The sequence below is a fragment of the Ambystoma mexicanum genome, chromosome 12 (assembly GCF_040938575.1).
Source record: "Ambystoma mexicanum isolate Mex_15411 chromosome 12, UKY_AmexF1_1, whole genome shotgun sequence".
NCBI classification, from domain to species: domain Eukaryota; kingdom Metazoa; phylum Chordata; class Amphibia; order Caudata; family Ambystomatidae; genus Ambystoma; species Ambystoma mexicanum.
In genome coordinates, this window is record NC_090936.1 from 1,021,521,778 (window position 1) to 1,021,548,990 (window position 27,213).

A 27,213-nucleotide genomic window follows, 5' to 3' on the forward strand; every position below is an offset into this window, starting at 1 on the left:
GGTTGTAGACCTGGATAGAAGCTCAGGGACTATGACCAAAAGGCAAGCTAGACCAGAGGTCCGACAGTGCTGATGTTAGCGAAGCCGCAGATCAGCAACACCCCTGATATGCAGGGCATCCTCAGTAGACGAACACTCCATTAACATTAGCTGAATACTCTACTCACACATAGGTCACTGTGTCCCGAAGGCCATAAAAGGCAGGACACAGCAATCTATGTATGTGTGGAGTTTTAACTTAAAGTGCAGTTCTATTTACTGAATGTACGGTCTTAAATATACTGCCATCCTAACAACTACATCCACTCTGAGAGTTTCCCAAGTACTGGGTCTCTTATTCAAGGCTATCAGATCCCATATGCCACCTCCTAACTCAATTTATTAGTTTGCCCGTCAATGATTCTTGCAACCTTTTGGCTCAATGAATTCTCATAATTCTAGCATATTCTAGCAGCTTTTTTGGCCCGTGTGATTCTCGTCGACTTTTACAGCGTTTTTGCTTGTGTGCCTTCAGGTGCTCGCAAAACCTCTTAGGTTGCAGGTCTCCTTGAAGCACTTAAGTTCAATGGCCTCTCAGGGTTCCTTTTGGTAAAACAGAAAGGTGATGGCTAGAAGGTTTTGAATTAATCATAATCATGGGTAAAGCTCTGGGTAACCCTCCAGACCATCGTTTTTCTGGTCTGAAACATGTTTGGGGATGCTTGTGGTCTCGTGCCGAAGGGATGTAACCTAGCAGTGCGGGCTGGACTACCCCGTTTGGGGTGGGGCCAAACCTGATTTGCATATGGTCTTTCCCCTTCTGTAATGGCTTGGCAGGTGAAGAACGATGGTCTGGAGGGTTGCCCAGAGCAATGCCAGTGGTTAAGATTAATTCTTAACCTTCCAGCCATCACCTCTTTGCTTTTGCCCTCAGGGTTCCCAACAACTCTTAGGGTCAGGTACTCACCAGGGCTTTCAACACCTCTTAAGCTCAGGTGCTCTTCTGGGTTCTCAGCACCTCTTAGAATCAAGTGCTCCTAGGGTTTCTCAGAAGCTCTTTATTATTTGCATTTCATGAAGTAAGACATGAAGTAAAACACACCAATGAGTGATGAGAAATTGAAGAGATCAAGTGGGGTGGAGGTTTAAACAAACAGAGGGAAATAAAAGCAGAAGAGGAAGTAATGAATGCAGTCACCGCTTGGAAAAAAGAAAGAAACCTGGACAAAGAAAAATGTGAAAAAACGATGAGATGCAGCCAAATTCCAAACACAGGGTTGATATGCACGTTAGCATTAGTTCATAGAGGTTTCAAGGTACCACAGCCACAGTTGGTGGCACCTTCCGCAATGGTGTTACCTGTCGCAGTAAATGTACTCAAAACATTTATAAACCACAACATACATATGTGTGAGCTCTCTCAATGATCTTCCATTCAATCAAATGGAAAAGTGGCCATAAACTCATAGGTGATTCAATGGGTAATTAATATTGGGCTACCACCTTGTCTTGTCAGCGAGTACTCCTTCTCTTTTTTTGCGACTATTCAAGCACCTTCGAGCCACATCTTGGAAGGTTTATGCAAGTCCCCCAAGAAGACATTGTCAAACCAAGAACATCTTTCGAAACTGTATACATTGGTTTGAGAAATGTAGATATTAGAAGATTAAAGTGGAGTACAGTGCATACTCAGGGATTACACATTACAGCAGTATATTGTACTAGGCATGGTCTTCCATTATTCTAAGTATCTCTTGGACGATTTTCTGTATGTGCTCCCAAAACTCCAGAACTGAAGGAAGATTCAAACAGTAAGTAGCATAGGTTGCCCACTTCTTGCTCGTGCTGTCATCATAATGGGGAAGCACTGGCCCTCACCTGAGGAGTGGGCTAGGGTATGTAGGTTTTTAAATTGCCATACAACAACTACTGATCTTTCGTGAAGCCCAAGCTAGGCTATCTTGGGCTTTACATGGCCATAGACCAACCGCTGATCTTTTTGGAAGCACAGTCCCTCACCCTGGAGAACTGGCTAGGCTATTTTGGGCCTTACATGGCCATAGATCCACCACTGTTCTTTGGGAAGCCTTGACCCTCACACTGTGGAGCTTGCTAGGGTAGTTAGAGTCTTACCTTGCCACACAGCAACCACTGATCTCTGTGGACGCCCTGGCCCTACCCCTAGCCCTGTAGAGCTTGCTAAGCTATGGTGTGTTTTAGATTGCCATAGCGCAACCACTGATCTTTGGGGAAGCCCTAGCTCTCAGCCTGTAGAGCAGATTAGAGTATGTAGGGTTCTGCATTGTCATAGAGCAACCGCTGATCGTTGGGGAAGCCCTGGCCCTCACACTGTAGAGCGGCTTGGCGTGTTGGGGTCTTACATGGCCAAAGAGCAACCAACGTTCTTTGGGGAAGTCCTGTCCCTTACCCTGTGGCGCTGCTGGGCTATTTGGGGTCTTACATGGCCATAGAGCAACCACTGATTATTGGGGAAGCCCTGGCCCTCACCCTGAGTAGCACGCTAGATGATGTGCAGTCTTACATTGTCATACCGCAATGACTTATCTTTGGGGAAGCCCTGCCCCTCACTTTGTAGAGCTGGCTAGATTATGTAGGTTCTTACATTGCCATAGAGCAACCACTGATCTTTGGGGAAGGTCTAGCCTTCATCTTGTAGAGCTCGGTAGGGTATGTAGGGCTTCGCATTACCATAGAGCATTTATTTTGAGATAATTCTGTAAACATCTCTGAAGAAAGCAGGGCAAAGAGTGTGGGAGCAGTCTGAGCATGTAGAAAATACAGACAGTTTGTGTGAAGCTGATCCCCAGGTATTTTAGGGAATCCATAGCCCACAAAATTGCATAGCTGTTGATGAGTTCCTTAGAGCAAAGCTTTGTAGGCGGAAATACAACTATTCTGGGTCAGGTTAATGAGTCACATACGACTAAAGAGTACACTTGTATGAGCTGTAGCATGCTGGGAATTGACAATGATGTGTTAGAGAGATATGAGAGGATATCTTCGGCATAGGTCAGTATTTTGACATCTTCCGTATGCAAGGTTCTGCCCCGGGGTCTATTATAAAACCTGAACCTATACATAAGAGTTTCCAAAGTTAGCAGGAAAAGAGTGAGGGGGGAAAGGGCTTCCCTTTTTAGTGCTATGGTACAGAACTTTGTAAGGTTGTCTACATTGGGGTTCGTATAGATAGCAATGATCATAGCAAAAAACCTCCCAAGCCATAATGTTTCATGACACTGAAAAGGATGGCCCATGGCACCCAGTCCAAGACTTTTTGTCATCCAATGCCAAAAGTCCTACGAACCACAATCCTGATGCTATGGCAAGACACCTTGTAGATAGCCTGTAGCTTGTGACCAGAGTGGGTTGTTTTCTCGGTTCGCCAATGACTACAATTAAGGCTAGAACTACTCTTTGAGTTTCTTTATGTTAACAAAATGTTGTATACATGGGAGGAATGCCTTGTTGAACTCTGCTGGAAGTGCATCGGCCCGGCTTTCAGAGATCAAATGTCTTCAGGAAGTCGTACAGGGGTGATAAGGAAATCTAAGTTATTTCTCGGCTCTATCTCAATCTATAACAAGACACATGAAGCTATAAAGGCTTGAATCTGGTCCCGCGAGTTTAAATACTTCTCAGTATATGCTTGTCATTGAATTGTTGGCATCCCCCTACTTCCCTGAATGAGAAGTAACTAGTGCCCGGTCCTCACATTCCAATGGAGGAACCTTGTCACACTTCACTGCAAGTTGCCTATCTATTAATTTGCTTTCCCTATTGCATAGCATGGTATTTTATGCGTTTTTGCTTGTCATAACATAACCTACACTGGTGATCTGGAACACATTGTATTAATATCTTAATTCATAATTAATCGTATTTCATAACTTATGCAGATGTTCTTGATTTTTTGCTTAAAGGATTCAAAAAAGCCTCCCACCTCAGCCCCTCTTTTTCTGAAGGCATTTGAGTCTGTGATAATTGGCTTTGTTTCCGTGTGCCATGACACAGCGCTGATAGCACAGGAACTGAATGATGCTTTAAAGGCATCTCAGTCATTATGGATAATTGTCTTTTCAGGGTGGTGGTGAGGCTGCAGGCATTTTCTCAGATAATTTATGTCACTGTGCTACATCGACTGCCGCATTCCATCACAACAGGATCCTAGCACATTTTCTCCAGGCGATAGGTCATTTCTCTGTTCACTGCTCTGCCATTTCTGTGTTGAAATATTGAATCGTTGTCCATCGCCTCAACGCAGATCCACTGCTGAGTTTAAATTGAGTCACCGCCATCTTGTTTCCAGCTTTGCATTCCTCCCTCATTTTCAGGGTCCCTCACTGGATCTGGACTCATAGCCTGCCATTTACCATGGTCTGCCCATCTTTGGATCTACTTTTATGTTGCCATGGAATCCTTCCAAAGTTTTCCAAATACCCCATACACACCTTGCGCAGGTCCATGAACGCCTCTGGTATCACTGTAAGCTACATGTCACTTAAACACAGGGCTTTTGTTGATATTCGGTGCTTATAACTGACCAGGTGTTTTTATTGAGACCACATTCACCCTAGTGGAGCATTGAGGCGCTGCGAGCAGATACCTCTGTTATGCAGCTCAATGGTACACATGTTGTGGACCGTGGAATGATGATCAGCAGAGAGGCCCTTCTGGGATTCAACTCTGCAACCATGAGGTCAGCACAGATCCCTGCAGTGGATGTATTAGCCTTCTGAGCCCCGTGTCAAATGTAATGCATCCACATTTCCTGAACTTTAACCATAAGAATCCTGTGTTCATCAAATGAAAGGCCATTATTTCAAAGGTGGTGCACAATTGACATTGGTCCTGTACTGAAAAGCTATAAGCATTGAAAGATTCGCTTTTGCTGAGCATGCTTCTCTTACACAAAACAGTTATAGTAGAGTCAGCAGCATCACAATCTTTGCTGACGTAATGCAGGCTTTGCATTGGCAGGAGCCGTGCAGGCTGTACCAAGAGTACACCAGGTCACTCGTTGTCACAATGACAACCCTTTCCAGCTCCGGTCGGTTTTCCTTTTATACATCGGTGCTAAAGGGTGCAAAATCCTAACAGGCCGATTCATGGAATTAATGTGCACTGAAATTTTCGGCGCAAGCGTGCGAAAGCATGCAAAAGCGTGCGAATCGCAGTGCTAGTGCGAAAATCGCAGTGAAACCCGTGCACAGCGATTCCTGGAAGTCAGTGCGAGTATAAATCCCAGGATGTGCGCCAAAATTCTGCGTGGCGCACGCTGGCGCACCCGTCTCCAAACAGCGTGCGCTACTCGCACAGCGAAATCGCACAAATAGCGCAAGGCACACAACAAAAGTAGGAGGAACAGGGGGCGTGACACGCGGAATGGGGAACAACGCATGAAAATGTGGGCGTCACGGGGGAAGTACAGGAGGCAAATGCGCAGAACGCCCACATGCACGTTCAAAACATGTATTCATGGAATCGAACGGGGCTAACGCATGCGCCAAAAAAGACGCGCTAATCCGGAAGCACGTACGCCAGCAGGAAGCAGGCGTACGTGGACCCGCGCAGCATAAAAGTACGCGCAAACAACAAATAAGCTCAGACGCCAGGATGAATATACCGTTCCTAGCAGCAGTGGTCGTGGGATACCACAGGAGGAGGGGGAGGATAGTCAGGCCCAGAATTTTCACACCCAGAACCAGCCTTTTTGGGGTGCCTGATGACCAGGTGTATGGGACATACAGGTTTCCACCTCACATAATACTCGACCTGGTGAGTGAGTGGGAGGATGACCTCACATGACCCACCCTATGCTCCCAAGCACTCAGCCCCCTGGAGAAGGTCCTCAATGTACTGCACTTCTTGGCCACTGGAGCATTTCAGAGGACAAGTGCTATAGTGGTGGGGGGGTGTCACAGGCCACGCAGTCACACTGCCTACTCCAGGTCTTGGCATTCATGACTGCACGCCCATCAGTCTGCAGGCACATATACCTGCTCAGAACACCTGCAGAAAGACAGGCTGCCATCCAGGATTTCCACGGGGTGGCACAATTCCCCAAAGTCCTAGGTGCCATTGATTGCACCCATGTGGCTCTACGTCCCCCCAGGTCATCAAAGCACATCTATAGAAACCGCAAGCACTGGCATTCCATCAACGTGCAGGTAGTATGTGATGCCAAGGGAATCATCACCTCAGTATATGCCACTGTGAAGGGTCCACCCACGACAGTTTTATTTACAGAATGTCAACCCTAAACCGGGACCTAGAAGCTGGGTGGCATGTCGATACATGGCTGCTCGGTGAGTATAAATGCCACAGCACATGCATGCATGTCAGATACTGAGTATTGTCACAACCCCACTAATGATACCCATCACCACCTCCCCAGGGGACAGTGCCTACCCTCTGAGCACCCACATGATGATGCCAATTCGGAACCCCACCACGCCACCCGAGGTAAGATACAACACAGCCCACATTGCAACCCGGGGCATAGTGGAGTGCACATTCGGAGTGCTCAAGTCACGCTTTCGATCCCTTGACCGTTCTGGCAGGCAGCTGTTATACGCTCCCCCAGTATTGTGCAGGATCATACTGGCAGCATGTGTCCTGCACAACGTTGCAACACGCCGGGGCCTGCCAGTGGACATGGTGGTGCCCCCACATCCCCAACCACATGCACGGCCACTGCGCATGGGAGGGGAAAGGGCATGGGGTGAGGCAGCCCGTACGCAGCTGGTGGCTAATTACTTCACCTAAAATCACACCCCTGTGGACTGCACACAGCCCTGGCACATACCAGCTGACAATCAATGATGATGACATAAGGGACAGTCAACTGTCACAACCATACCAGCCTGAGATTGGTCAACTGGAAGTGTTACATTGTGTGCATCCCTACCTACACAAACACCACTAATGCTGTGTCATCAAAAGCCAAACTTCTATGCTGCTAAATTCATTACCCCCTTGCAAAACACAACATGACAACAGTGCCATGTCACCCAACCCCTCCCCAGCACCGCCACCCAACACACCATGGCATGTCATGCTATGTGAGAGCAAACAAAGCAATCCCCAAAACCTGACACAAGTGTCACAAAGTACAGTGTCCCTAATGGAAACTGGCCACACACAATATGCTCCCAGTAATGTAGAACTAACAACACACATGACCAAATACTTACCAACAATACAATGCAGCTACACAACATCAAACATAGCAAAAACATGACAGTACTAAGTTAAAGTATTGGTAGTCTTACAACCTGATTATGCCAGCACATTGGCCACGTCCAACTGTACAGTGTCGCTGACACGCAAATGTGTAAGTGCAATGCTTACAATATGAACTCCATCTCCAAAGTAGACGGCCTTGTGAAGACATGAGGAATGAACCTGCAAATTAGGAGGAAGACATGGATGCACAAGCACATATCAATACACCATGCAGTGTACAATACAACAACACTATCCACTAGGAATGTATACACAGTATTGACTACAGACTGCCCACACAGCTCATGGGAGTCCAACGTCACTGTGTAATTCACTGTCACTTGGGCACACCCTTTGCAAGCCCATGGAAACGGGAAGCAGGAGGGGTGTGTGTCTCACGGACCCAAGCATCTAACCCAAACTCAGGACAAGCCTGCATGTGCCCAGCCGGAATACAGTGGATGCCCACGGGAGCCACACAAGGCAACACACTGTAAAAAAAAAAATCAAAAATCAAAAATGGCCATGTGGGGGCCAGGGGTGGGGGGGAGGCCACCCAGGAGGTCCGGGGACAGGGTGCGCACCAACAGCCACGTGTGGATGTTGGGAAAAATAAACACCTCCATGGGCTCATGGCCTGCACGGCTATGCCATTGTGGGAGAACTGCTGCTGTCACTCTCATCACCCTCTGCTGCTGCATCAGGAGGTGGTGGTGCTATGGGAGGCAGCCAACGCAAAGCCCTGGTATGGTCCTCCATGGCAACAAGCATGCGGGTGTGGAAGGTCTCGTTCTGGAGGATTATAGTGCAGAGATCCCCATGCAGCACCTGACGTGATGGCCGGATCTCCTCCCGAGTTGCCTGCATCTCAGCTGAGAGCGAACGTGTGAGCCGCTCCAGCTGCTGTTCTGTCCTCAAGTTAGTTGAAGCCTCAAGGTGAACAAGAGTCTCCCTGAGGTGATCGAGTTCTACTCTCAGGGCTTCCCTGTGGGCATGGGACTCTATTGATATCGATTGGAGTAGAGTCTCCAGTACCGCCCGTCGGTCCCTAATGGATGCCAACATGTCTTCCCTGTGTGATTGGCAAATGGAGTCTGTTGCCTGCTGTAGTTGCTCCATCTGCCTTTCAGGGGGGCAATGGAAGTGGCCACCCTCTCCATTGCTTGAGCCATCATCTCAAATGATGCTGCCTGTTGGGTTGCCATACTGTACATGGATTGTTCCCATACAGTATTGCCTGGTGGCGTACGGCCACCGCATCGGCAGGCACCACACCTGTTTGGGGCAAGGCGATCTGCGCCTTGCTGTGCCAGCACTGCCTGAGGCTGCAGGACAGCATTCCCCCTCTGATCTGCTGGCCCAGGAACAGGATCAGATGTTGTGGAGTGTGACCCTGCATCCGTAACCACCAAAGGCGGACTTACCAACATTGACATCCCCATAGAGGGTTCTATCCCTGGTGCAGGTGGGTTGGGCAGAGCAGAATCCCTGCCAGAAACACTTACCTGTGACGGCACATAGGTCTCATCATCCGAATCAGCACCTGAATAGAGGTCTGGGGAGGTGCACCCAGAGACACCCCTGGACAGAATGGACTGCAGCAAGATTGGGTTCTCACCCACCACCACACCCTGTCCCCCACTGGTGCCCAGTCGTGCCTGAGATTCCTCCTGGGTCTGCACCATCTCCTCAATCAACAGCATCAAGTGCGTCATCCCCTGCAAAAACATGAAAGACAAAAAATGGATACAGGCATTAGCACCATAGCACACAAATAGGCCTGACAAGCTACAGAACCAGTGCATGATTTACACAAGTCCCACATGACTATAACCCTCCCATGCATGCACTGTCACTGAGTTGGAAGGGGAGGCAAAAGGCAGACACTGATGACACCAAGATGGAAGAACAACACATTTGCTGCATGCTGGGTAGCACTGCCATCACACATTGGCCTGTGAGTGGCATGTCCAATACACATACACGACACATGCCATCACACAGATGGCATGTACCATAGCCATGGTACATTCCACAAGTACATCCATATATCAGTGAATGAGTACTGTCAGCCATCGATGTGAGATGGACATGATGAGATGAAAAATGCTACATAGTGTGACAAAATACGCATGTCCCATACACGGCAACACATCCAGTGTACAAAAATACAGTGATTGCAGGCCGATGTACACATCAATGGTTGTACACTTCAACATGACAGGAAACAACTATCATGTTCCACATTCAAATAGGCCCCAAAAATGTATGTGATCAGGCCAATACTCAATCAGTCTGAATGGTCAAATCATTCTCCTAACAAGGTAACACATGTGGGCCAATGTGGGGTTCATTGTTAGGCGGAAACCTGTGCAGTTCCCTCTGGGACCACTGCAAAGGATTTAGGACTACAGGTATTTGGCAGTAAACCCACTTGGTAGCAGTCTGTACCACACAGATTCACTTGGTAGCTGTGGCTGAGCAGTCAGACTTCCCTCAAGAAGAGTTAGGCAGTATGTGGAGTATACAAAATAGGGCAATTTACACAGTAGAACAAGCAAACACGGAACAAGGCTTTGGTGTAAAGATATATAGTTATTTATTTATAAAAACACATCTATGAAAAACACTCTGGCACTAATACGGCAAACAACTTCAATCACAATAACTATAAGAAAAATATCAATCCCCCTAACAATAGTTCGACAAGTCTAGGTTCACCGGAATCACTTATTTGCAGAACAAGGCGAGTAAGGGAGGGTCTACTGTAGATCGCAAAGTTCAGAGGCCAGGCCCACTCGGAGAGAGGCAAGGCGATGTGTCCCAAAACAAAAAGTATCACAGTGGAAATGCACTTTGAGTCTTTGTCGCAAATTGTTATCGAAAGATTGGACCAGTTCAGAACAGAAAGTTAAGAAAGCTTGGAGGCGACCCAATGGAAAGGCGAGGATTAAGACACCTCACTCTATCCGGCAGAAAGGGAAGCCAGGCGGACACGGTACCTTGTTTGTGGAGAGACAGCTCTGGCGGGGGCAGTTGTTCCTAGTGGTGGATGGACGTCGGGTCTTTGCCAAGAGAAGAGATGATCTCGTCGTCGAAGGAAAGTTGAAGATCGTTGCACCACCAGGGAAGAGACCAGCCGTGGAGTGCTCCATCACAAGGCACCACCTTTTGGTCACGGTACAGGGGTAGTGGCTATCTGGTTGCCGAGGTGCTCTGCACGGGCGATTCGACCACTGCGTCCTGGAGCGAAGAAAAAGCAAAGGGGACTGATTGTTCCCACCAGTCAGGGGAAGAGACTCTCCGGCAGGGAGATCTCCTCTGTCGTCGGGAAGTGGTGAGTCGGTTCAGCAGGGCTCCACCAGAGGTGTCGTCATTGCAGGTCGGTTCAGCTTTACCCTCGTCAGATTCTTAGGTCCTGTGGCGACTTCTGAAGATCCAGTCCCAAAAGCCCTGCTTTTATGCAGAAAACCCCTATTCATTCAGCCTAGCTGTCAATCAAATCACGCTAAGTGGTGAGCGGGGTGGCTCACCACTTGGGCCAATCACACCAGAGTGTGACCTGAGTTGGCAAGGCAACTCAGTCCAGGGTGCCTAAACCCCCTCCCATACCCCCTGTGGTACCCAGACAGAATGGCACCACTTTGGAGGGCCTCTGTGTAGAGGCCCAACAAAAAGTGGAACAAAGGGCTCAACCTTTGGTTTCGGAGTCACAGAGACGAACACAGACACCATTTTAAAAACCGAGTTCTGGCAGAAAATACCAACCGATAGATTTATTTAAGATAAATAAACCAGTGGTATGTTAGAGATTAACGAGGAAAATTATTAATCTCCAACAATGGGAAAAATCCCATGGAGTTATATTCGGGGTCGAATATAACAAGTAGTTTCCACTGCCACCAGCCAAAACTCAACGAGGGGGGACGGGACAGTGCCCCCTCGAATAACAGACCCAGGAGTAATCAAATCACTCCTACTAGTACGTCCACAATAGGATGGCTTGTACTAGTTCTGTTAGTAAATTTAGGTCTAGTAAAGCCAATGGTGACTTTACATGCCGGGGAGACAGTAGTCAGTCCCCGGGTATGAAGTCTATGGTGGAGGTCCGCTAGGATGCCCCAGTGTTACGGCACGGAGGGTGCGTTGTAACAAACATAGCAAAACATATGAGAACCTATGAAGTAAAAGACCCCATAGCCCATAGAACACATTGACATTCAAAGGAATTACACACATTCATGTCCAAGAGTGGGAGAAAAATAGTCTCACTCTTGGCAGGATGGAAAAAAACAAACTCCAGAAATCCGCAAAGCTGCCGGGGGACTCACTAGGTTAGGAAATTCAGCCTAAACAGAGAATTCTCCCTAACACTCGCCCCCCCCAGACTAAGGGACAGGAGGATTTAATCCACTCCTGGATGAATCTCAGACTTCTAGTCGATGACATACATCCTAGAGAGACCATCAGCATTTTGGTGGTGACACCCTGACCTCTGCTCAATGGTTAAATCAAACCCTTGCTGGCAGATCGACCATCTCAGTAGTTTTGGGTTTTCCCCTTTCATTTGCATTAACCATCTCAAGGGTTGGTGGTCAGTCTGAATGACAAAAGTAGAACCATACAAGTACGGCCTAAACTTCTTCAGAGCCCACACGATAGCAAAGCACTCTCTTTCGATTGTTGCCCACCTTGTTTCAGAATCCTTCAGCATGCGGCTGATGAAGCAAACGGGGTGCTCCCTACCTTTCCCATCCAGTTGACTGAGTACGGCACCTATTCCTACATTTGAAGCATCTGTCTGCACAATGAAAGCTTGGCGGTAATCAGGAGCTCTGAGTACTGGGGCTTGGCAAAGAGCCTTTTTCAGGTTTTCAAAAGCCTGATTGCACTCCTCGTTCTAACCTTTTTAGGAAATTTGGAAGGAGATGACATTCAGTGGAGAAGCTATGGTCCCATAGTTCTCGATGAAATTCCTGTAATACCCAGTGAGGCCTAGGAAGGCTCTCACTTGGGTTTGAGTAGTAGGTGTTGTCCAATTTTGCACAGCTTCAATCTTACTGAGCAAAGGCCTTATTTCTCCACCTCCTACCTCATGTCCAAGATAGACTACCTTACTCTGTCCAATTTGGCATTTACTCACCTTTATGGTCAGATTGGCTCGTCCAAGAGCCTGCAAAACATCTCTCAGGTGGGTTACATGTTCTTCCCAGGAATTGCTGAACACTGCAATGTCATCCAAGTATGCCATGCAGAAGTCCTCGATCCCAGTCAGAACCTGGTTTACCATCCGTTGAAATGTAGCAGGTGCATTCTTCAATCGGAAAGGCATTACCTTAAACTGGTATAAGCCAACGGGGGTAGAAAATGCAGTTTTCTCCTTGGCATGGTCGACCAGGGCTATTTGCCAATAGCCTGACGTCAAGTCAAATGTGCTGAGGAACTTGGCTGCGCCAAGTTTGTCCAACAACTCATCTTTTCTTGGCAAAGGGTGGGCATCAGTCTTGGTGACTGCATTAAGAGCTCTATAATCCACGCAGAATCTAAGTTCTTTAGATCCGGCCTTTGGTACTAACACAACTGGGCTAGACCATGGACTAGTAGAGTGCTCTATTACCCCGAGATTGAGCATCTTGCTGACCTCACCTTTGATGTGGGTTTGTACATTTTCTGACATTCGGTATCCTCTGCTTTTGACTTGCAGACAGTCACCAGTGAGTATGTCATGCTGGCCCCAAGGGGTCAAGCCTGGTGAAAGCAAGAACAGAGAGGCAAACTGATTCAACATAGAGTTGCACTCTTCTTGTTGCTCGGGTGTCAGATTTGAAGAGAGATTTACTCCTTCAATTTTTTTCATCTAAAGGTAAGCCTCTGAGGAGATCTGGAAGAGCTTCACTCTCTTCTTCTTCCTCGGATGATGCTAGAAGCAACGCTCCTACATCAGGTCTTGAGACATACGCTTTGAGTCGGTTGGTGTGGAAGACTGTCGGAGCCTCCTTGGGATTGCCCAAGTCCACCAGATAGTTGACCTCTCCGAGTTTACCCACAGCTCTGAAGGGTCCCATCCATTTGTCTTGCAAGACCCTCTGCCTTGTCGGGATCATAACGAGAACGAGCTGGTCTTGAGCGAACTCAACCATGTTAGCCTTTTGATCGTGCCAGTGCTTGACCAATGCTTGTCCAGCTTTCAAGTTATCGCTTGCTTCTGTCATCATGTGCGACATTCTCCTCCGGAGACCTATCACGTAGTCAGTCACTCTGACTGGCTTGGGGGAAGGAGCACTCTCCAACCCCTCCTTAATCAGGGCCAATGGACCTCTGACGGGATGACCATAGAGATGCTCGAAGGGAGAATAACCTACTCCCTCCTGAGGGACTTCTCTATAAGCAAATAGAAGGCATGGCAGTAGAAGGTCCCACTTACGCTTAAGGGGTTCTTCTAAAGCACCTATCATGCTCTTCATGGTTCGGTTGAACCGTTCTACCAACCCATTTGTTTGTGGGTGGTAAGCTGTTGAGAACTTGTAAGTAACTCCACAGGTTTTCCACATGGCTTTCATGTAGTGGGACATAAAGTTAGACCCCCTGTCAGAGATTACTTCCTTAGGAAACCCGACCCTAGTAAAAATACTAAGGAGGGCCTTAGCCACAGCCAGAGCTGTAACAGTACTCATAGGAATTGCCTCAGGATACCTAGTAGCATGGTCTACTACAACAAGTATAAACCTGTTGCCTGAGGAGGTTGGAGGATCAAGGGGACCAACAATGTCAATCCCTACTCTCTCAAATGGGACTCCCACAACTGGGAGAGGCACTAAAGGTGCCAAATTCTTGGAGCCAACCTTACCAGAGGTCTGGCAGGTGTGGCAGCTCCTGCAGTGTTTTTCTACTTCGGCCCCCATCTTTGGCCAATAAAAGTAGAGAGAGAGCCTTTCCTTAGTCTTCTTGAAACTCAAGTGACCAGCCAAAGGAATCTCTTGGGCTAACTGCAAGAACTGTGGTCTATTCTCTTGGGGGTACTACAAGTCGTTTGTAGTCTCCAGGTGCAGATTCGGTCGGTTCACTGTAGAAGAGGCCATCTTCCCAGTGCAACCTGTATTTCCCAGGCTCTTGCCCTTCAGCCTGAGCTTCTGCCTGGTGGCGAAGACCTTCCAGAGTTGGACATTCTCTCTGTCCCTTACTGAAGTCTGCCCTGCTGGGTCCACCTTCTGCCAATAAAGACTGCAGCTCCGGATGGTCAACAGAATCCAGATCTCCAATGAGTTCCTGGCCTTCCATTAGCTCGTCTTCAGAGTCTAATTCTACCACACTGGGTTGTACCTCCCTCTCAGCCTCAGCTGGAGGTGGAGTTACGGGTGTAACTTTGGACAACCGCGGGGAAGTCCTTATTGGCTGCACTGAAATGCTGGCTGCTGGTTTCGGGGTAGAAGTCTTAGGTTTCCCTTTCGCTTCTAGTTTCTTCGAGACAGCGGCCGACAATTCCAGTGGAGCAGGAGTGATTGCTTTCTTCATCATCTCCTGGAGAGTACCGCGCATGGTCCTCTCTCTTGCAGGTCTGGTTAGCTCCTGTAACCGTTTACTAGGAGGTCTGGGAGTATGCAATACAACTCCGAGAGTTTTCAAATCGTTACCCAACAGCACGCGTCCTGGTACCTTACTCTGTATGCTGACAGGGATCTTCACAGTCATGTCATTACACTGGATGAGAACTGCTAATTGGGGAAGCATCTGCACAGGCCCTCCAGCTAACTTGGTGAGGCGTTTGGGTGCCTTAGCAACATCCTCAGCCTGAAAAAACGATTTATCCACCACAGCTATGCTGGCCCCAGTGTCATTAATGGCAGGAGTCTCCTGACCATTCACCTGGACACTGTCCTTATAATACTATTTAGTATTATCGGGGATAGAATTATAGACGTCTAAATTCTGTTGTTCCCACAACCCCAGAGATACTAAAGAAACGCTGGCTGAGACTTCAATGGGTTCTTCAGCTAGCAGTAGAAAGTTTACACTTGCCATTTGGACTTCCTCCTCTGGAGCGAAGGCTAAGGAGACAAGCTGGACCCCTGAAGGTTTACCCTTACATCTGGCATCTCCTTTCACGTGGTCAGTCGAGCCACAAACAAAGCATTTACCGAATGCTTTCTGGAATGGTGGCTTGTTCTGCCCTCCTTCCGGTTTGGCACCAGAAGACACACTATTCTGCTGCGGTTTTCCTTGTGGCTTACCCTTCTGGTTTTGTTTGGGGCCCTCTTTGGAATTTGAGTTATTTGAATTCTCTTTTGAGTCTTTCATAGGCTGTTTTCCCTCATCCTTTTTCTGAGTTGCCCCAGAATCCTTAGGAGTAGCCATGTTGGCAACCCACAAGTCAGCAGTCCTAGCTAGCTTCCTGGAATCCAATTCCTTCGAATCAGCCAAGTGCTGTCTGAGCTCAGGAGAACAGGCATCATAAATAGACTCCAACATAAAATGATTCTTCATACCCTCATAAGTGTTCACTTTGTAACCCTTAATCCATCCCTCTAAGTTTTTCAACCCTTCACTCACCCAGGTAGCCCAAGGGGTACCATCATGCTTTTTGAGGGTTCTAAACCTCTTAAGATACTGGGAAGGGGTCTTCCCGAATCTAGCTATCAAAGCTAGTTTCACACTTTCGTAATCCTTCTTATCCGCCTCCCCCAACTCAATTATCACATCAGTCGCAACAGGGGGGAGCCTAGAGAACAGCCAGGGAAGTAGATCATTCCCGGTGAGGTTCTGGAGCCCATGATTGTACTCAAACAGTTTTAACCAATCCAAAACATCCAATCTCGGTTCATACATACCCACTAATTCCTTCGGGGTCTTTTGGGACTGAAGCTTCTAGAGGAACCAGAGGAGAGAGAAGCATTTTCCACAGACAACTTTTTCATCTCTAATTCGTGATTAAGTTCTATTTCTCTGAGTCTTAACTCAGCTTGCTTCTGCTCAGCCTGGGCATTCATCCGTCTGAACTCGAGCTCTTGGTTTCTTTCAGATTGAGCCAAGAACCGTTTGTATTCTAATTCGAGCTTCATTTTTTCAAGTGCAAAATAAGCAGGGTTACATGTGGGACCTGGTATGGGCCCCGTAGGTACAGTAGGTAAGGCAGACAGAGGCTCAGAGTGGCTAACTTCATTAGGTTCACTTTCCTCTTCTGACTCATTATCAAGACTTTGATTCAGATCAATACCATTACTGTTTTCTACATTCGCTGGAGAAGTTGGTCCCTCTGAACCAGTACCCAGACTTTGGTTTTCCAGCAATCTCGCTATCAGTTCCACTTTTTTGCCTTTTACAGAACGATTCTATTGTCTACAGAAGGCTCGTAAACTCTCAGTATTTTCACCTGACAAGGATTCTTGACTGTAAACTTCCATAGTAGACATGTTTTTGAAAGTTGCTTTTTAGTGCTAAGCTTTGTGGTTAGTTATCCTAAAGTGTTGAAAAGCACTCTAAACTGTATACTCGATACAAATCCCACCGCTGTACACCAGTGTTAGGCGGAAACCTGTGCAGTTCCCTCTGGGACCACTGCAAAAGATTTAGGACTACAGGTGTTTGGCAGTAAACCCACTTGGTAGCAGTCTGTACCACACAGATTCACTTGGTAGCTGTGGCTGAGCAGTCAGACTTCCCTCAAGAAGAGTTAGGCAGTATGTGGAGTATACAAAATAGGGCAATTTACACAGTAGAACAAGCAAACACGGAACAAGGCTTTGGTGTAAAGATATATAGTTATTTATTTATAAAAACACATCTATGAAAAACACTCTGGCACTAATACGTCAAACAACTTCAATCACAATTACTATAAGAAAAAGATCAATCCCCCTAATAATAGTTCGACAAGTCTAGGTTCACCGGCATCACTTATTTGCAGACAGAGGTGTATGCGTTAACCTAGATGGCACTCTAGTATTCGTTAGGACGGGAGAGAAAAACAAGACAGGTTATGAAATCAACTTGGTACCAATACTTTTACGAACAAATGCAAGGCGCGTAAGGGAGGGTCTACTGTAGATCGCAAAGTTCAGAGGCCAGGCCCACTCGGAGAGAGGCAAGGCGATGTGTCCCAAAACAAAAAGTATCACAGTGGAAATGCACTTTGAGTCTTTGTCGCAAATTGTTATCGAAAGATTGGACCAGTTCAGAACAGAAAGTTAAGAAAGCTTGGAGGCGACCCAATGGAAAGGCGAGGATTAAGACACCTCATTCTATCCGGCAGAAAGGGAAGCCAGGCGGACACGGTACCTTGTTTGTGGAGAGACAGCTCCGGCGGGGGCAGTTGTTCCTGGTGGAGGATGCACGTCGGGTCTTTGCCAATAGAAGAGATGATCTCGCCGTCGAAGGAAAGTTGAAGATCGTTGCACCACCAGGGAAGAGACCAGCCGTGGAGTGCTCCATCACAAGGCACCACCTTTTGGTCGTGATACAGGGGTAGTGGCTATCCGGTTGCCGAGGTGCTCTGCATGGGCGATTCGACCACTGCGTCCTGGAGTGAAGAAAAAGCAAAGGGGACTGGTTGTTCCCACCAGTCAGGGAAAGAGACTCTCCGGCAGGGAGATCTCCTCTGTCGTCAGGAAGTGGTGAGTCGGTTCAGCAGGGCTCCACCGGAGGTGTCATCGTTGCAGGTCCGCTCAGCTTTACCCTCGTCGGATTCTTAGGTCCTGTGGCGACTTCTGAAGATCCAGTCCCAAAAGCCCTGCTTTTATGCAGAAAACCCCCATTCATTCAGCCTAGCTGTCAATCAAAACACGCTAAGTGGTGAGCGGGGTGGCTCACCACTTCGGCCAATCACACCAGAGTGCGACCTGAGTTGGCAAGGCAACTCAGTCCAGGGTGCCTAAACCCCCTCCAACACCCCCTGCGGTACCCAGACAAAATGGCACCACTTTGGAGGGCCTCTGTGTAGAGGACCGCCAAAAGTGGAACAAAGGGCTCAACCTTTGGTTTCGGAGTCACAGAGACGAACACAGACGTCATTTTAAAAACCGACTTCTGACAGAAAATACCAACCGATAGATTTATTTAAGATAAATAAACCGGTGGTATGTTAGAGATTAACGAGGAAAAGTATTAACCTCCAACAATGGGAAGAATCCCATAGAGTTATATTCGGGGTCGAATATAACAAGTAGTTTCTACTGCCACCAGCCAAAACTCGACGAGGGGGGACGGGACAGTGCCCCCTCGAATAACAGACCCAGGAGTAATCGAATCACTCCTACTAGTACGTCCACAATAGGATGGTTTGTACTAGTTCTGTTAGTAAATTTAGGTCTAGTAAAGCCAATGGTGACTTTACATGCCCGGGGAGACAGTAGTCAGACCCCGGGTATGGAGTCTATGGTGGAGGCCCGCTAGGACGCCCCAATGTTACGGCACGGAGGGTGCGTTGTAACACACATAGCAAAACATATGAGACCCTATGGAGTAAAAGACCCCATATCCCATAGAACACATTGGCATTCAAAGGAATTACACACATTCATGTCCAAGAGTGGGAGAAAAAGAGTCTCACTCTTGGCAGGATGGATAAAAACAAACTCCAGAAATCCAGCAAAGCTGCCGGGGGACTCACTAGGTTAGAAAATTCAGCCTAAACAGAGAATTCTCCCTAACATACATCAATGACAGAAGCATGTCACAAATGTGACAATAGGGCTGAGGTATGCGTAGCAAAAGTGGGAGAATTGAAACAATCAGCCTGAACGAACACTGAAAAATACAAACAATGTTGTTGCAAGATGCCACTTCAAGGGCAACTGCCGTAATGTTGCGCTAAATTACTACTGTAGGCAGAAGGGATACTGTCACACCCAAATCCAAGGCCGCTGAATGTTTTGTATGAAGCACATGGGTGACCCATACCTTTCAGGCACACACACCCTCACCTGGCACTCAATCAGAACCCGTCACCCAAATAACATACACATGCATTACACACACATGCATGGGCACTCACCGGACAATGCATCATAATCAGGTAGTTCTCCCACACCTTGGATCTGTTCCTCTCTGACAAAGGCCCCAGCAACAGACTCATATTCAGTGAGTTTGTTGTCCTCTTGTGGAGACCCATCACCAGTCACCAGAGTAGCGGCATGATTTGAGGCCAGCTTGTTCTTTGCTCTGTGTTTCAGGTCGGCGATGATCTGCCAGTGTGCCTTACGTTGACCAGTTGTGGTCTTGGACCCTGCAGTCACCAGCATTTCGTGGCTATGTGCCGACACAGAGGACACAAGTGCATCAAGTTCCGCGTCATTAAAGCAAGGCTTCCTTGACGTGCCGGAGCATGTAGCCGTGTCTGAAGTCTCAGTCTGTCATGCCAGAGCACCCTTCTTCCTCTTCTTTAAAGGTGGAGCGGAGCCAGAGTGGCTTACGCCTCTCTGGTCAGTAGGGGCAGAATCACCAGTGGACTGGGTAGTAGGAGTGTGGGAATGCACAATGACCATAGGTCTTGATGCAGGAATTTGTTGCAGGGTAATGTTGGCCGGGGGAACGTCAGTTTGATGGACCTGAACTGACACTGTCCTGGCTGGGAGAGTCAGAGCTGGGGCGGATGGAGCTGCAGCTGCCCCTGCAGCCTCCCCACCCTGCATACTTGGGGCAGCAGATGACATAGCTGCCCCAGATCCATGTGGCTTGGTGACAACAACTTGCACCGCCACACGTGGCCTAGACTTGCTGACCTGGAAGTCAGCCTGGGAGTCATCCTGTGCCAGATCAGGAGCCACAATGGGCTGGTCCAACAGGGGCTGAGCTGGGATGGTGTCAGCCACGTTTCCCTCAACCATGGGGGGGGGGATGGGTGTCCCTGATTGTTCCTCCACACATGGGGGTATAGGGGCACCCTGCAAATCCCGGCCACGTCCCCTACCGCGCCCACCACGCCCACCTTTTGAAGGTCGGCCACATTTGCCTCCCTTACCGCTTGGTCGCCTCCCAACCATGGCACTGATGTTGTTGTGCGTATGGGAGTTGCAGGAAACTATTGTCCTGGGCAATTGGGGGTTAAAGGGGTAGGATACTAGATGGAATTCGTACCCTAGTGCTCTAACAAAGCTGTCTGTGACCTTTGGGGGAAGATGACGGGTCACACCACGCACAGGCAGTCCAAAATCAAAAATTAACATGCACGCAACTTCTCGTAGACCACGTGCGTGAAAAAATGAACCCGCACTACGCTGTGGCACCCAGAAACACAAAAATAAGCGTTTGCATAATACAAGCAGCCTACAATGACCTCTGGAGGGGAACGTGACACACGGGGCAAGCACAGTTGCTAGGTACGTGCAGAACTCACCGTCTGCTTGGAAAAAGAACGTGAAAAATACGCGTGTGTGCGCGTTGGCGACACCCCTGCCAAAAGTAGAATTGTACGCTATCTGAGGAGACAGGACAAAAGGAGAAGTGAACTCTATTTGAGGAAACAGGCCCAACAAAAAATCAGAAAAGAGCTGTCAGAGGTAACAGGGAGTACGAACTAGAAACACTGTGAAGTAATCGCGTGTGAACCGACAAGAAGTACAGATTTCACCCACTCGCTCTCCACGAAAAGCACGTACAAGGAAATGGCATCCTACACGTAGCTTTTAAACTGGCCCACATGCACACGTCAGATACGCGTGTACGCGGGCCCTTTCCTCCAATTACACGCGATGACACTCGGACGTGCAGTTTTTCCACGTGTGCTCTGTCATCACGTGCTATGAGGGAAACGGCCGTGCGCGTAATGTAACTTACGCGCTTACGCGCTAAGGGCCTTTGGTCCAACAAAATCGCCTGCGTGTGCTGATGCGCTTACGCGCTAAGGCCCTTTCCTCGAATTACACGCTGACGTGCAATTTTTTCACATGCCAAATCACTCCGTATCAAGTTGGCCACGTGAAAACACATGGAAGACCACGCTCCTGCCCAGAAGGCTGAATTACTGCCCCCCAGAGCCCCGAGCACGCTCCCACCTGCCATCTGCTGCTGCCTGACTGCCTGCTGCCCACGTGCCCTGCCATTTGCTGCCTGCACATCAGCCAGGGGTGTAGTTGCTGTGACCACCCCTGCTGGAACCGAAGACTCCCGACTGGGATTCCATCGCTCCACAGCCCAGCCCCAGGACCCAGTTGCCCACCGGGGAATTGCCATGTCCAGCACAACACCATCTGGCAGCACTGGCAACCCCCAGCCAGAGAGGCAGAGGGCCACCAGCTTTACTGCCACCGAAGTTGGTGTCCTGGTGGAGCAAGTCCTGGGGCAGTATGATGCCCTCTTTGGAATTTTGCACGCCGACAATGAAGGACGGACCAGGATCTGCATGGACATCATGACTGCCATCAAAGCGGAGGGGGTGGCAGTCCGCGACTTACATCATGTCAAGAAGCGATGGGAGAACTTCAGGTCCAGGACCCTCAACAAGGCCCAGTGCCTCGCTAAGGCAGCGGATGCCAAGGGGCGCCGGGGCCAGCTGTCAAACCATCAAAAGAGGGTCCTGGAACGCATATGCCCAGCGCTCTACGTCCATATCCTTGAAAGGCAGACCCATCTGGAGTCGAGCGTTAAGTGTACATGCATTTTGATAGTACGCTGTGCGTGTCGTGGTGTGCCAGTAGTGTGCAGGTTGCTCATGTGTTTATGTAGGGCCATGTAGGGATGTGTATGAACATGGGCGTGTGAGACACATTGATGGTGTATGTGTTGGTAAGTATGCTGGGCAAATGCAGGTGTGGGAGCACACATGTTTGAATTTCTGTGTATGTACATTGGCATGGTTGTGGCATGGATGGTGGTTCATAATGCATGTATCTGCACTGTGTACATGAGCATGTATGTGTATCTGACAAGTGTGCAACTGTGATGCAACATGGATGCACGTGACACTGATAAGTAGAAGGATGAATGGCAGATGTGACATGTATGGCAAACTCATCACAGTTGGAGGAGATGTAGACACGCATGTAAGTGTGGTGGCGTGTGTGCATGTCTAGTGCACTCCTTGTGTTTCATGTGATGTCAGGCTCACCTTTGGCTGTTCATGCTGTTGTATGTGTATGGATGGTGCTGCCTGGTGCAATATTACTGTTGAAATGTTCATGTGTGTGAGTTAAAATGACATGTGTGTCGTGGAGTGTGATGCCGTGTCTGTAGTTAAACAATGCCACTCATGTGCAACTGTCATGTGTGTATCAGTCCATTGTACAGTGATCTCTCCCTGTCTGCAGCGTCAACTGAAGAAGAGGGCGGAGAGGGTGCTTTGGAGCACAGTGGCAGGGATCATCCCGCCAGCCGGAGACGCAAGGCCCGGCTGCCCTCCCAGGTTGTCATCTTGCCGGGGAGTGAGGAGTCCAGTGCCGCATCCGAGGCCGCAGCTGCCGAGGGAAGGTCCAAGAGGCGGAGGTCGGAGTTGGACTCCTCGGCAGCAGAAGGGGCAGCTGAGACCCCACAGGGTCCAACGGAGGAAGATGGCACAGAGTCATCCAGGTTGGTGGGAGGTTTGGTGGAGGAGGAGGGCGTACAAGGGACAGACACAAGGTCTGGAGGTGGGGATTCCACTGGTGCTAGTGGTGCAGTGCAGGGGCAGGGACAGGAGGCAGCACAGGCCACCGCGGTGGTGCCTGTGTGTAATCCAGTCCCCGATCCTGTGACTGCATCATCCAGCACCGCAGGGATGCCTACGTCCATACCCGTTTTCAGGGAGGGGATCCGCTTACAACAACTGGCCTTCCTCCACCTGTGGAAGTGACTATCCGGGACCGGGTTGAGCCTGTCCTGGGTGGGGTGGCGTTGCGTCAACGGGCCATGCGAGGTGACCTGCAGTCTTTTCATGAGGAGACTGCATGTCATCTCGAATGGCTAGTTGACCACGTCGACCTACTGGGACAGCTCACCAGGGCCGGATTCCTCGGTTTGCTGGTCCTTGTTCCGACCCCCTCCTCAACTGAACCCCCTATGCGCCAGTCATACTCCATGCCATCTTCCCACCCATGTATCACCTGGGTATGCTGTGGAGCTGCCTCTGACCCTGCGGCCAGGCTGGCTGAGGACAAATCCCTGCCACAGTTGGGAGTCGGACATCCATCAACAACTGCACCCCAGCCGGAGGAGGATGTGCAGGCAGCAAGAGCCAGGGCACAGGCAGAGGCACAGCAGCAGCAGCAATAAGGTGGGAGCCAAGATGGCTCGGGGCCTTCATCATCGGAGGGGCAGGCATCGGCCAGAGGGCAGGAGGACCCATGACTGGAAGTGTCTTCCGTGTGGCAGCGGTTAGGCCATGCTATAGATGCGGAGCGGCAGCGGGCAGAAGAGGCACGGCTCACGATGGTCAGGGCGGAGAACTCCATGCAGAGGGCCCATGAGGCGGGCCGAGTGCCTCGAGGCAATTCGCAGGGAGTTGGAGGAGAACATGTCGTCGTCCCTGCGAACCCTCGGGGCCATGGAAGAGGACCGCCTCCAGGACATTGAGCAGGAGTTCGATGATACCCTGGCCCGGGACATCCAAAAGTGAGCCGTCGGACTAGCCCACTGCCATTGTAAATAGGTTTTAGAGTTAGGTTTCATTTTAGTTTTCCTTTTATTTGTGGTCAATGGACAATGCCACACACATTTGTATATAGTTATATTTTTAGGTAGTTTCTTATGTAGGTTTAATTTGTTTAGTTGGGCTCATGGACCCTTTACATCGTTGGACAATGGATTGATTTTTTGGGGGGATTTTTGCACATGGATTAATGGATTTTTATTTTGGACAATGATTGTATATAGTTACATCATGGATTCATTTTGATTGTTTTTTTCATTATGGACATGGAGTAATGTTTTTTTTTTTCAGGACAATGTATTGTAAATAGTTGGACTATGGATTGATTTTGCATTTTTATTTATCATTATGAACATGAAACAGTGGATATCTTTTTTTAATCTTTTTTTGTATTTGCGTTGGTGGAGGGAGAGTTTGGACTGTTTTTCTTTCACTTTTTTTGCATTGCTTATCATTTTCATTCACTCATCTTTTTCACATGCATTTCATTTCATGTTTGATATTTTGGTATGCTTTCATTTCATTTATTTATTTATGTATGTGCCCCTGACTGCTGGGGGGTGAGGGTGCAGGGGGGCATGAGTGGGACATGAGTGGGGGCCTGCTGGCAGGTGCCCCTGACTGCTGGGGGGTGCAGGGGGGCATGAGTGGGAAATGAGTGGGGGCCTGCTGGCAGGTGCCCCTGACTGCTGTGGGGTGGGGGTGCAGGGGGACATGAGTGGGGGCCTGCTGGCAGGTGGCCCTGATTGCTGGGGGGTGGAAGTGCAGGGGGACATGAGTGGGGGCCTGCTGGCAGGTGCCCCCGACTGCTGGGGGGTGGAGGTGCAGGGGGACATGAGTGAGAAATCAGTGGGGGCCTGCTGGCAGGTGCCTCTGACTGCTGGGCGTTGGGGGTGCAGAGGGACATGAGTGGGGGCCTGCTGGCAGGTGCCCCTGACTGCTGGGGGCTAGGGGTGCAGGGGGACATGAGTGGGGGCCTGCTGGCAGGTGCCCCTGACTGCTGGGGGTGGGGGTGCAGGGGGACATGAGTGGGGGCCTGCTGGCAGGTGCCCCTGACTGCTGGGGGGTGGGGGTGCACGGGGACATGAGTGGGACATGAGTGGGGGCCTGATGGAAGGTGCCCCTGACTGCTGGGGGTTGGGGGTGCAGGGGGACATGAGTGGGGGCCGGATGGCAGGTGCCCCTGACTGCTGGGGGTGGGAGTGCAGGGGGACATGAGTGGGGGCCTGCTGGCAGGTGCTCCTGACTGCTAGGGGGTGGGGGTGCAAAGGGACATGAGTGGGTGATCAGTAGTGCAAGCTGACATGTGGCTTGGCTGGGGGGCATGCCCATGGTAGATGGGCTGCCTGCGGGACATGACCAGGGGTGCAGGGTAGTCCCCTGTGGTGTAGACTGCCTACAGGGGCCGTGGGGGGTGTAGAGGGAACACCTGGGAGGACCCACACTGCCAATTCACGTGTTGGACTCCCTGCGCACCCCCGAAATTCAGTACACCACTCTGACAGCAAAATCGCGTGTGAAACTTCCCGTGCACCACAGTTATTCACGTACCCCACTTGCACAGGGCCAATCACGTGTGAAACTTCCCGCGTACCCCTGAAATACATGTACCCTGCTCAAATCACGTGTGAGACGTCCCGCGCACCCCAGGAATACACGTACCCCACTCTCACAGGGCCAATCGCATGTGAAACTTCCCGCGCACCCCCAAAATACACATACCCTGCTCAAATCGCGTGTGAGACTTCCCGCGCACCCCAGTTATCCACGTACCCCACTCGCACAGGCCCAATCGTGTGTGAAACTTCGCTTGCACCCCCGAAATACACGTACCCTGCTCAAATCACATGTGAGACTTCCCGCGCACCCCAGTTATACACACGTACCCCACTCGCACAGGGCAATCACGTGTGAAACTTCCCGCGCATCCCCGAAATACACGTACTCTGCTCAAATCGTGTGTGAGACTTCCCGCACACCCCAGTTATCCACGTACCCCACTCGCACAGGGCCAATCACGTGTGAAACTTCCCGCGTACCCCCGAAATACACGTGCCCTGCTCAGATCGCGTGTGAGACTTCCCGCACACCCCAGTTATCCAGGTACCCCAATCGCACAGGGCCAATAGCGTGTGTAACTTCCCACGCACCCACGAAATACACCTACCCTGCTCAAATCGCGTTTGAGACTTCCCGCGAAACCCAGTTATCCACGTACCCCACTTGCACAGGGCCAATTGTGTGTGAAACTTTCCGCGCACCCCCGAAATACACGTACCCTGCTCAAATCGCGTGTGAGACTTCCTGCGCACCCCAATTATCCACGTACCCCACTCGCACAGGCCCAATCGCGTGTGAAACTTCCCGCACACCACTGAAATACACGTACCCTGCTCAAATCGTGTGTGAGACTTCCTGCGAAACCCAGTTATCCACGTACCCCACTCGCACAGGGCCAATCGCGTGTGTAACTTCCCATGCACCCCCAAAATACACGTACCCTGCTCAAATCGAGTGTGAGACTTCCCGCGCACCCCAGTTATCCACGTACCCCACTCGCACAGGACCAATCGCGTGTGAAACTTCCCGCGCAACCCCAAAATACACGTGCCCTGCTCAAATCGCATGTGAGACTTCACGCACACCCCAGTTATCCACGTACCACACTCGCACAGGACCAATCGCGTGTGAAACTTCCCACGCACCCCCGAAATACATGTGCCCCTCTCAAATCGCATGTGAGACTTCACGCGCACAACAGTTATCCACATACCCCACTCGCACAGGGCCAATCGCATGTGAAACTTCCCACGCATGACCGAAATACACGTACCCTGCTCAAATCGCGTGTGAGACTTCATGCGAAACCCAGTTATCCATGTACCCCACTCGCACAGGGCCTATCGCGTGTGAAACTTCACGCGAACCCCAGTAATACCCGTTCCCCGCTTGGCGTTTGCTGTTTGGCAGCCCTGTAAACTGGTCCAGGGTTAGCGCAGCCCTTTGCGCTGGATTGGGGATTTTGATGGCTTTTCCTTGCGCTATGGGCGTTCTTGGGGGCGTAACTGGCGCTGCTGCATGGTCGCTGCGCCACTCTGCGCCACTGCTGGTTTGGGAGGCTAAAATCCATGAATACGCTGTGCGTGGAAATGGATTTTAGCGCACGCGGCTGGCGCAGACATTCACACGCACACACTGTGCGCCAGCCGCGCGCGCCACTTGTGCGCAAAATTCTATGAATTACCCCCTCAGTTGTTTCATTGATGTTCATCAACACTACAATTCCCAGAAGTAAACTCCCTACAATTAAATCCCAGAATCGGAAACATGGTTTACAATTGACATGGAGTCATCTGGAATATCTGCATAGTACATGCACTACAAGTGACACGTGTACATGCACACACACACACACACACACACCCACACACACACGC